We start from the raw sequence: 12,623 nt of genomic DNA, 5'->3' as shown, positions 1-12,623 counted from the left end.
GTTTCCATGTTGCAAAATTGCCGCCAATCAATTTTTCGGCACTTATTAAAGCCAACATGGCTGTTGCCATTTTGAAAAAATTGTTGCTGAAAATACGAACAAAACTTTATTAGATTTTTGCTAAACAACTTTTAAACCAATTAGTTTTGCAAAACAGTTTCAAGTACCTTAAGTTATAGACTTCTATTTTGTAATGATGCCCTAGTGAGGCAGGACAAACATCATCGGTGGGGTGATCAGATGCCCCTTTGCTAGGATGAGACATTCTCAACCAGTAGGCAGAACCAACTCTTGGAACTAAACCTAACAGCCACCATTTTTCGGTCTGGAACTTTTAACCTTTAACAATTTCGTGTAAGTGTGACCCCTCGCTTTTGGTACCAGAGTCCCGCCTTAATGAGCTCACCATAAGGAAGAAGCAGATTAGGACAAGAGACTAAGTTACCTTATCCTCTTACAAGAGATCAAATAAAGAAACACGCAAAACTGCTATCCTTTAGATGGACACTCTCAGGGTGCCTCGAGGCGATGTGCAGTAACTTTATTCAACCTAACGAGGGAGACCGAGGGATATACTGTCGTACTTCCCACTCCCACTTACTATGAACAGTCTCTCTATCCACCTTGATTATGACCTACCTAAACACCATCCGTTAGGGGAACACGCCAAAGGTGCCTCGAGGCCGAGGGTAGATCTCACGGTGTGGACTATTTAGGAGAAACATGAAAGGTTTAAGTGAAATATCTTATGCCCCAAGTATCTCCCACTAAATGTTCTACCTAGGGGTTCATTAACCTAGACAATTCAGCTACTGCTTTTAGTCTAAGTCATCTTTTTAAAACTCTGCTCATAAACAACGTTTGTCTATGAAATATGAACAAGTTCAAGTAGTCACATTTAAACACTTTAATGGATTGTCCTTAACTTGCATGCATGCATCAAATCTATCTAATTCACATTTCTAGGTAATTTCCCAGGTAGGGGTGTTATGTTTCTGTCAACTTAAATACCCCAGCCTAGACAGAACCCACCTTAGACAAAAGGTCCCTTATAGATAGATTTGCTACACTTTAACCTTTTATTAGCCAATTTAATCCTATTAAACTGAGTAAAAAATTAAAGCCTTAGGGTTGTTAATCATATTAGAATCATGATCTTAGGTCTTTGTGATCCAAGTTTTAAACACAAATTAAACCTAAGTGAGCATGCATGTTTTTTTATTTCTTTTAGTTCTTATTTCTTTTTAACTTTTAAAAGGAAACAACTAAAAAAACCATTGGGCACAACGAAGGTGTTTATAACAATTATAAAGTAACCTATGTATCCTGCTTCATGCAATGTCCGATCATTACTATATATAACTTTTATATAACGCCTAATAACCAAACAAATATGCTATCATTCACCCTTATACTATAACAATTATAATATAAAGATGATGCATGTTAATGCTTTTTATGCATGCATAAATATAACTCTTATATTATATGATGCATGAGCATGCTCTTTCATAATTAAATCGTGCTTCTCTAAGTGATAACATTTACAATAAAGAGATGATGTATGACCAATGCATAACCTAAGATGGGATTTACTATATGTGCATACCATATGACATATAAAAACCATACATTTCATGTAATTAATTAAAGGATTAATGGACTGGGATGTGTCTTTACAAAAAATGGGAATGAATTAACCCTATCTATTACATTTTTCATCGAGCGAACCGGTTCATAGGCGAACAGGCGAACCGGGTCTTGAGCTGCCAGGAGGACTCCATCGTGTAGTAAACGTCGAAGGTAGACGATCACCCAACGCACAAAGAACATCCATGAACGCGTTCGGATCTTTCCGATTTCACCATGACCGAAATACAACATATACATTCTAACAAATAGTTATGCAACTTCACACTAATTAAAGTCATGCTTTGAATAGTAAAAATACGAAGGGAAAGAATTCTCATACCAGTTGAAGACCCTTTTCAATTGATGAACTCTGATGCAGCGAAATACCTCTTTGTGATCTCTATCGCCCAACAAGCAAGTCTTCTGTAGCAGCACGATCTACACGAACAAGTGAACAGCAGTGGGGACGACACCACCAAAATGGAGCCCTTGGTATTCTCGGAGTGAGAATCCAAAGTGTGATCTTTGGTGAGTTTGGTAGAGGTTGGAGAAATAACTAATCGTGTAGACGATAAGCAAGTGGGAGAGAAAAGGAAGCTATTGTATAGCTAAGTGCTTATCGTTTAGAAGAAGCTACACGATGGTGTAGGTTTACCTAAGGAATCGTTTAGTAAAAGGTAGACGATCGTTTAGAAAATACAGCACACTATGCGATCGTTTAGGAAAGCTAAGCGATCGTTTAGGAACTGGCATGCGATTGTTTAGGTGCGAAGTGTGCGATTGTTTAGGTGCTAAGCGACTATCGTATAGGCTCTCGACTATGCGATCATTTACATTTTCACATCGATGCCAATTTTTCCAAACCCTTGTAAAATGAAACTAATTTTCATTTTATTGTTCGGTTATCATAACCCACTAACGCACGTCCGAGAGAAATTTTAGGCCAATTATATAATTAACCAATTAAATAATTAATAAATATAATCATATTATATTCTTACCCTATAGTTTGATATCACATATCTACTATAGTAATTTCTCCTCTACTTGATATAAATCATATTTATATCTAATTTCCTCCAAAATAACGTATCTCATACATTTAGCCAATTATATCATATATAATTAACTAATCCAATTATATCATATATAATCGAACTTCATTTTGTCAATTTGAACATTTCAAATTAACTCAAATACTGATTCTCGACTTTATGAGAGCTACCCAGGGGACCTAATGGACATGTGGCTCGAAGCTTCAACGGTCTGTGAATAGCTAACTACACTCTTTAGCCACGAGATCCACTATGCGTTAACTGTCAGACATTCCACTAAAGACCAACATCTGAACTCTTCTTACCACATATATATTTATGTGTCCATCGAATATAACCAATCATGAATACGATGACCCTTCACTGATTCCAATCATGAGTACCAATCATAAGTACAACTGAGCCAATTTACTGTTTTTCCCCTGTAGTTACATATGACTCCTTAAGTACCACTGATTCCATTAATAAATAATACAACATAGTCCAACTATATGTGAACATCTCTTGGGCCAAGAGAAGGTGTGTGGCGTCACATTATTCAAGCCCTGGAATCAACCCTTAAAGGAGCTATCTATCTACTTACCTTTGCATCGGGGAAGAAGTGAATTCCATCTTGTGTAGCTGAGTTTCTAGCTCCTAAATCATACGAATCCCCAAAATGGTAGGTTTGAATCGGGGACCTAGCCAATCGCACCCATACAAATCAAAGGATTGCCCTTAAGGGTAGGACTTCTCAACTCACTCAGGACTAAGGTCATGTTACCTATGGTCATCCTAGTGAAGTGAAGTCTTTGTCATGAACGATGTTATCTAATGAGACGTTAATACTTCGTGGTCAGGTCTTATACAAACTCTTTCTATAGGACGCCCCCACTCACATGTCCCCAACACGAATGATCAGGATCAGATCATCTGTGAAAAGTCATAACATTTGTGACCATTGCACAAAGTGGGCAAGTTTCCCTCCTATATCCATATACTATAGACCATTTTGGTTATCACTCAAGACATTATCCACTTGTAAGTCATCACATACATGCTTGAGTTACATACAGATAACCAAAGATTTTAAGTTGATTTGTTTGTGGTAAAGCAAATAAAAGATGCAATTGAGCAAAAATCAAGATGTGAAGTAAATACCATATATTATACAACACAAGCGTTCGTACAAACTATTTACAAACTATAGGACTCGAGACTTTAAGGCATCAATCCCAACTGGTCTAAGGAAATATTTGAGAACTAAGGGATGGAGAGTCACATTTCCTTATCAATCATCAATCTATACTGAGAAGAGTCTCACCTCGGAGTTAACAAGAATTGGAATGAAAAATTTCTTTCCAAACTACAATTATACTATATGCTTCAAATCTTTACCCTAGAGTAGGTTAAACATAAATGGTCCAAAAAATTAAACTATGACATTAGTAATTTGGGAAGGGGAAAATGCCATAAAATTAAACTAGCAACAAAATGAAAATATAATAAATAACTTTAGCATGCTTGCTTTATGAACTCAGCTATAACCCTGCTATGACAATGCTCACAAAAAGCTGGTGGAACTTCTACACTCAATCTAACCTGAACAAAATATTGATTAAATAAGCACAAATAGAAACAATCCATCAAAGAGAGAATATCACAAGAAATAAAAAGTTCAGTTTCAAGTAGAAAATAAAAGGAACTCACTTTGGAATTGGGCTCTTCAATCTCAAAAATCTCCAGATCCGCAAGAAGCATATCGATCTCAGAGCCAAGATCGACAGAAGAATGTGATGGATATGGCCGCTGATGGATTTTTGGGTACTTTTGACGAGATAGATGGTTGTGGCAATGGGTTTCAGGAAAGATTGTAAAGAAAATTTCGAAGTAAACATATGAAGAACATGAATAATTATTGAAATAGAGTGTGGATCTATGAAACATCTATCTCATAATATTCTATTTATATATTGAAAGTGATATTATCTGCTCTAACTTATAACATATTTGAAAAGTTCTTGCAGTTCTCAGCAAATAGATTAAGCAAACCAATAAGCCCAATTCACAAAAAACCAGTAGTAATCAAATTACCAATAACCTCCACGAACTCTTTGAATTTCATTCCAACCGCTAAATAGAATGATCTTGAAATTTTATTTTAAAAGAGAATTTAGCAAGAAGTCCAAAACCCAGGATTGGGGAAAGTAAGAGGGATATATTTATTGGGTCTTCGATGAATACGGTGGCATAAACAAGTTGTCGATGAACATGTTGAAATGAAGGTCCGGTGAAAAAAGAGAAACATACTAACTATTTATTTCACGATCCATATATAACGCAATCCTCTGACCATCGTGGATAATCCAAATTCATAAGTTAGAATAACTTGCCTTGGAAGTAGCTGATATCTTCTTTGTTTGAAATCTAGTCCGATGAATAAACACAAACAATTTTGCAATCATGCTATGGGAAAACCAATACCCTCCATAGTTGAGCGCGAAGAGGATTGAGTGGGAAGGAGACAAACGCGAAGAGGACTGGGGAAATTGAATGGGTTACGCCTTTTTTTGGGAGATCGAGAAAATAATGGTGGGAGAGTGAAAAATTTGGGAAAATAGGTTCTGCCCGAATTAATTAGGGATATCATGTCCCCGCCTATTTTTTTCATTCAATTTTTTATAGCATATTTTATTAACCTTTTTGTAGTGTTCTCCCGATAGTTCTTAACTCAAACACAAAAGGTAGCGTGCACGACCATGCAAATAGAAGCAACAGAACAGGTTAGCGTCGTAATGCCACGAAAAATCTTCAACAGAGACGTTCGATTTTCAGACCAGCGCCACGACATTGTTTCAATTTTTATATATATGTTGTTTGTCGAGAGTTTTAGAGAGGCTAGTTTTTTAGGGTTACTTTAGAGTTTGTTAAGGGCCTCTATCGGGAGCAAATCGCTAGGTAAAGACGATAGCTTGGAGCATATAAATGGTGATCAAGGAGATCGTTAGAGAGTGATCCTGAGCTTGAGGATAACAGTCAAGAGCCCGACTTGATTTTCTTTCCCTCTTGAATCCTTTACTTTTTTGTATTTAGAAAGTTATGAATGGTTTATGTTTGCATTGTAGCCATGAGTAACTGAGTCGTGTTCTTAGGGTTTATGATTTAGTTATAAATTATTGCAAGCTATTTTGATTATTTCTTAATATGGATTAATTCATAAACTAATTTATCGCTTTGAACCATTAGCCATTGTTTGAATGTTTTTTTATGTCTTGCTTGAGAGAGTGGGCATTAGATTGAATTTAATACGAAGGTGATAGAAGATTAATAAAGATCAATAATGAAGGAACTTTGTGTTGTATCTAATTAATTAATTGTATGAAAGTGAATTAAAGGTTAGTGTTATTGCAGTGGTTGATAGATAATATTTTCTGTTATGCAGGATTCTTTGTCTCTATCTTTAGTAAAATCTTTTCTTTATCGGTGGTGATCTGCTGAAATATTTTTTTTTCCTTCTTTGTTGCAGTTGGTTATGGCCTATTGACATTTTGAATGTGATATATTTATTTTGCTTTTTGGGTTTAGGTCAGCTGCCAAAATCCTCTTGATTAGAGTATTCTTGTTCGAAAAAGGTTGGTGGGGAAATTGTAGGGTTGTTTGTGAATTATCTTCGTGAAATTAATCAGAAGGTCTCAAAGGCAGGTTCTGAAAAAATAGTCGATGGTGGATTTGTTAAAGACAATAGGTGAGTGGTTATTCATCTGAAGGTGAAGAGAAGGTGAGACCATTATCATGGCAATAGTTTTAGGGAGAGCCTAAATCTGTGGACTCATTGAAAAGAATATTGATATTAGAGGGAGCCTAACTTGCTCATTGAAATTCAGTTATGTGTAAGCTAACTTTATGTAATTTTAGTTTATGTGTATGTTGTAGAACTAAATTACATACTAGTGAATTTCTTTACACCTAGGCACAGAGCCTCCCGGACGTAGGTGTGATTACATCGAATTGGGTTATTAAATGTTTTTTCTATTTTTCTCTTAGCTCTACCAGTTATTGTTATTTCTGTTTGTGACATATTTCCTGACTTACAACATTATTGTGATTCATCATTCTTTATTTCAATTGGTATCAGAGCAGGTTTACTGCCTTATTGAGTTCTCAATGGAATCGATCAAAGAAGGTAGATCTACATCTCGACCGCCAGTCCATGATGGGAAAAACTACTCCTATTAGAAGGCTTGTATGAATGTTTTTCTTAAATCTATAGATAGCAAATCATGGAACACGATTCTCAATGGGTGGACACACCATCCTATGTAGACAAAGATGGTTTTGTTACTCTAAAACTTGAAAAAGACTGGACTGAAGAAGAAGATCTAACCTCATTAGGAAACTCAGGAGCAATGAATGCTATTTTCAACTGTGTTGACCATAATATTTTCAGGTTAGTCAATACATGTGTTACTACTAAAGAAGCATGGGAGATTCTTGTCGTGGCTCATGAAGGAACGTCAAAAGTAAAGATGTCAAGGTTACAACTTTTGACAACGAAATTTGAATCTATAAAAATGTGTGATGATGAGAGAGTGTTTGAGTTTAATGTTCGTCTTTTTGATATTGTGAATGAATCCTTTTCTCTTGGTGAAAAAATGTCTAAGAGAAACTGGTTTGTAAAGTTCTTTGCTCTCTCCCCAAAAAGTTTGATATGAAAGTTACTACTGTCGAAAAAGCGCAAGATATCAATACAAATAAAATTGATGAGTTTTTCGGCTCTCTGCGAACATTTGAAATTAACTTAGGTGACAAAACAGAAAATAAAGTCAAGGGAATTGCACTCAAATCCTCTACAGAGGATGACAACTCAACATGTAAACCCAAAGATTTTGATGAGAACCTGGCAGAATCCATATCTCTTCTAGAAAAGTAGTTTGGTAAGGAATTTAGACGTTGGGACAAGCATACCTCTTCTTGAGGTCCTTATGCTCCCCCACATGTCAAGACATGAGCAACACCATCATTAATAATATTCCAAGGCTTGGTAATCAGATGAACAAGCGAAACGAAAATGATAGAGGAGGCAATAGTGGTCAATGTTCTCAAGAAAGAAACTTAAGATGTCTGGAGTATGAAGGATTTGGACACTTACAAGTAGAATGCTCCAATTTTCTCAGAAGAAAAAAAATGATTCTCAATTAGCTTTTCTAATGAGGAAACTGACTTAAGCAGTGAGTTAGATGAAGAAGTTCGTGCTCTTGTAGGAAGTCTTTCCATTGATTGTTCTAACGATTGTGTCATTATTAATTCTGATGATCCTCTCCACTCAAGGCATGTTGTCCTATGAGGATGTCAATCAAATGTGAATTGAAGATTCTAAAGTTTTAACAATTCAAAAGGAAAGAATTGAGAAACTTATTGATGATAACTATTGTCTACTTAGCACCATTTCTAATCTTAAGAAAGAGCGGCAAGTCACCAAGGGAGACCTTGACAATATGTCAAAGTCAGTACAAATGCTCAACATTGACACTAGATAATCTGAATAAAATTATTTCCTCTGGAAAAACATTACTAACAAACAAGGCATTGGTTTCAGAAAGGCTGAAAAGCAGACCTTCAATAGAGAATCATCTCTCATTAAAAGATTTGTTCTAGCTAAGGATACTATGATGTCTAGTCCTTTGGCTGAGTCAACCAAGGGACCCTTTTGTGCTCATGATTGGTCTATTGTGGGAAGGAAGGTCATATCCGACCTTTTTCTTACAAATTATTGAGACATCGGAGTTACTCACCTTGGTGGAATTGTTCATAGATCCTTTCTTTCGGAAGGTAGCACTAAAAGGCTAAATTAGTATGGAGAGTTAAACAAAGTCTGGATCGCTCTAATGTAAAATGTCATGTTGTTTTTACTTCTTTCCAAGCCTCGTCTAAAGAAAACTGATACTTCGATAGTGGGTGTTCAAGAAATATGACAAGGGAAAGATCATTTATTAAGAATATTCAACCTTGTTGGTCTAATCATGTTACTTTCGAGGATGGAGTAACTGGTAAAGTCCTAGGAAAAGGCCAGCTTTCCTACGCAGGTCTTCTTTCTTTAGAAAACGTGTTTCGTGTTGAATGATTGACTACAAACTTAATCAGTATAAGCCAACTTTATGAGGGTCTTTCTATAAATTTCTCTAAAGATCAATGTCTTGTTGTATCTCTAGTTAAAAGACCATTATGAAAAGCACTCGTTCATCATATAATTGTTACCTCTAGTTTCTTAATGTTCGTATTGATGTCTGTTACATTGTAAGAAGCAATGATGTTGATGTTTGGTAAAAGCGGTTAGGGCATGTTAGTCTCCCTTCCATACGAAAGGCTATTGATAGAGAAGCTATTTTAGGGATACCTTCCTTGTCTGGAGGTGGTGATGTTATTTGTGGCAATTACTAAGTCGGAAGACAAGTTAAACATAATCATAAGAAAGTTTCATCTCCCTCTACCAAGTGAGTACTTGAGCTTCTTCACATGGATTTAATGGGACCCATGCAAGTCGAAAGCCTAACAGGTAAACAGTATGCTTTTGTTTCTATTGATGATTTTGTCGTTTCACCTGGGTATGGTTTTGTTGTCTCATAGTTTGTAATATATACACATTGTTATGAATAAAATAAGAGTTATTTTATCTGGCATTTACTCATATCTAATGAACAACGCTCCACGGTTATTGTGTATAAACTTAAGCATGTCTATGAGATATACAAGTGGATCATGCCTTAAGTGATAATCTAAACAGGTCTGTAGTATAAGGATTAAGGAGAGATTCTTGATCATGGTGACACTATGGATACGACCCGCTTTGTAGAGGTTTGCAAGTGTTGTGAACTACTATAGATGGTAGATCCTGACCATTCATGTGGAGACATGTAAGTGGGGGTGTCCTATACAAAGATTTTGTATAATACTGAACCACGAGATGACTAGTTTCTGTATATAACGTCATTGATACTGGAGAATTACATCTCACCTAAACGACTAGGTGACATGACCTCAATTCTGAATGTTCTGGGAACTTCTTCTTTGAGGGTGGTCCTTTTATTAGTATGGGTGAGAGTGGCCAGATTTCCAATTACACGTGCCTATCTTTTTGGGGACTTGTCTGATTTTGGAGCTAGGAACTTAGTTACACAAGATGAAATCCACTCCTTTCCCGAAGCAAGGATAAGTAGGTAAATTGCTCCCTTAAGGGTTGATTCTGGAGCTTGAACATAGTGGCCACAGCTTCTCTTTGGAAGAGAGAACTCAGTTATAGTATGACTATGATTTATGTTTATTAGAGGAATCAGTGGTACTTAAGGAGTGAGATGTAACTATAGGGGCATAACGGTTATTTGCCCAATTATACTTACGAGCGATCTGTTAAGGGTTATCGCACTGTTGATTGGTTAAGATGGACACATAATATACTTGTAGTAAGAAGAGCTCAGTTTTCGGTCCTTAGTGGAGTGTCTAGCAGTTAACGGATGGTGGATCCCATAGTTAGTTATTCACCTATCGTTAAAGCTTCAAGCTACAGGTCCATAAGGTCCCCTTGGTAGCTCAATGGATTCAAGTTGAGAATTAGTTCTTTGTGTTGATTTGAAATGTTCCAATTGACAAGAGGAAATTCGATTAAGTGGAGGACTAATGTAAATGAGATATACATTAAGTGCCATGAAAAAGAAAAAGAGTTATGGTTTATATGTTTCATGAGATAAATATTAACTATAGGGTATAAATATAGTATGGTAAGTTAGTTATCATATATATTTATAATAATATTAATTATTGGATGATTATCTATTTTTCTCTAATAACCAATTGGGTGGGAGGTTATTGGTAGTTTCATGGTAACCGTGAGAAAAGAAAAATATTTTCCTGAATTTGGTAGTTGTTGAATTGAGATCAGTCAAGGTTTTTTTACGGTTGTTCATGGTGTTCGTGGTCTTAGAGATCGCTTTATTCAAGTTCGGTGTGATCGTGCAGTGTAGCAGTCTTGCGGGTTGTTCAAGCGTTCCTGATCAAGGGTGTTAAAGATGAGTCTTCAAAGATATGTTCATTCTTTCCCTTTATCGTAAGTAAAGCATGTTGTAATTTCCTTTTGGGCATATCCTGTATGTTCCCATTTGTGATTGTAATTCTTAATGTTCATCTATGAATGAAATTTGGAACGATCATTTCACTGCTCATGGAAATCCTCATGTCCGATTTTCTTCAGGTTTATATGTGATAAATCTAAAACTTTTGAAGTTTGTTAGACTCTTTGTCATCAACTTCAACGAGAGCAAAGGTTACAAGTTGTAAGAATCTGATCTGACAAGGTAAAAGAGTTTGAGAATTCCCAGTTTGAGATTTTTTGTTGTATTGAAGGTATTCGACATGAATTTTTATCCAATATAACTCCTCAACAAAAGGGGGTTGTTGAAAAAAAGAATAGAAATTTGCAAGAAATGGCCAGAACTATTTTACACGCAGAAAACTTGCCTCTACACTTTTGGGTTGAAGCCTTAAATACAACATGTCATATTCATAACATCTCTATTCGTTCTTGCACCATGAGCATGAATTATGAAATCTAGAAAGGACGCAAACCAAATGTCAAGTACTTCCATGTTTTTTAAAGTGTTGTCATATTTTTGCAGATGGAGACTCGAGAAAAAAAAGGATTCAAAGTCTGACGAAAGCATCATTCTGGACTATTCCTCAAACAGTCATGCATATCGAGTGTTCAATAAACGCACTTGGAGTGTGATGGAATCTAAAATTATAATTATTGATGATATGCAGAATTCATAAGGTTCTCGAAACAAAGATGAAGATCAATGTGACGTGATGCATGATATCATTATTGTCAGTGACATTGTGTCCTCCAAGATTTCTTGTGATGACCTCAGTGGAAACAATGATACGATTACTATGAAAATTGTGTCATTGCTATTTGCAGTCGCATAAAAAAAAATCATCCACTAAGTAATGTAATTAGAGGCCTTGATACTGATATCAGTAGTCACAAAAAGGAGAAAGTTGATTACCTTAAGATGATAAGAAATGTGTGTTTTACATATCTCATTGAGCCCAAGAGTGTTAATAAGGCTCTGGAAGATGAAGCTTGGATGAATTCCATGCAAGAAGAGTTAAATAAGTTTCAACGGAATGAAGTATGGGAATTGGCCCTGCGTCCAAAGCATTCCAATGCTATCGGGACTAAATGGCTCTTCAAAAATAAATTAGATGGACATGGAGCTATCATACACAGTAAAGCTAGGTTGGTTGCTCAAGGATACACTCAGGTGAATGATGTGGATTTTAATGAGACTCTTGCTCCCATAGCCCGCATTGAGGCAATTTTTCTCCTTCTTGGAGTCTCCTGTTTGCTCAAGTTTAAACTATTTCAGATAGATCTTAAAAGTGCATTTCTAAATGGTATGCTAAATGAGGAAGTCTATATAGAAAAACCCAAGGGTTTTACTAGTCCATCTTGTCTGTAACATGTGTACTAACTTTGTAAGGCTCTAATGGCCTCAAGCAAGCTCCAAGGGCTTGGTATGAGAGATTAGCTAAGTTTCTGTTACAGAAAGGATAGACCCATGGTGCATCCGACAAAACTCTATTCACAAAAAAGTTAAGAGGAGATTTTTATTAAGATTAAGTTACCTAGATCATCGTATTGAAATAGTCAATTTTAACAGTAAACAATGTTATAAAGTAAAAAAGACTACTTCGCAGTCTGGTCTTATGCAAACTTATTGCATAGGACGCCCCCACTCGCATGTCCCTATATGAATAATTCAAGATCACATCATTTTGTATCCATACAAAGTGGACTGCATCCATAGTGTCCCCTCGAGCCTTGTCTTTATACTAAATACCATTTTGGCTATTTATTCATACTTGATTCGCCTTTATGTCTTTATATATAACTCAAGTATCCAT

The sequence above is a fragment of the Benincasa hispida genome, chromosome 4, assembly GCF_027475165.1.
Source record: "Benincasa hispida cultivar pf3 chromosome 4, pf3_genome.v1.1, whole genome shotgun sequence".
NCBI classification, from domain to species: domain Eukaryota; kingdom Viridiplantae; phylum Streptophyta; class Magnoliopsida; order Cucurbitales; family Cucurbitaceae; genus Benincasa; species Benincasa hispida.
The sequence above is the reverse complement of the archived record's forward strand: the minus strand, read 5'-3'. Positions refer to the sequence as shown.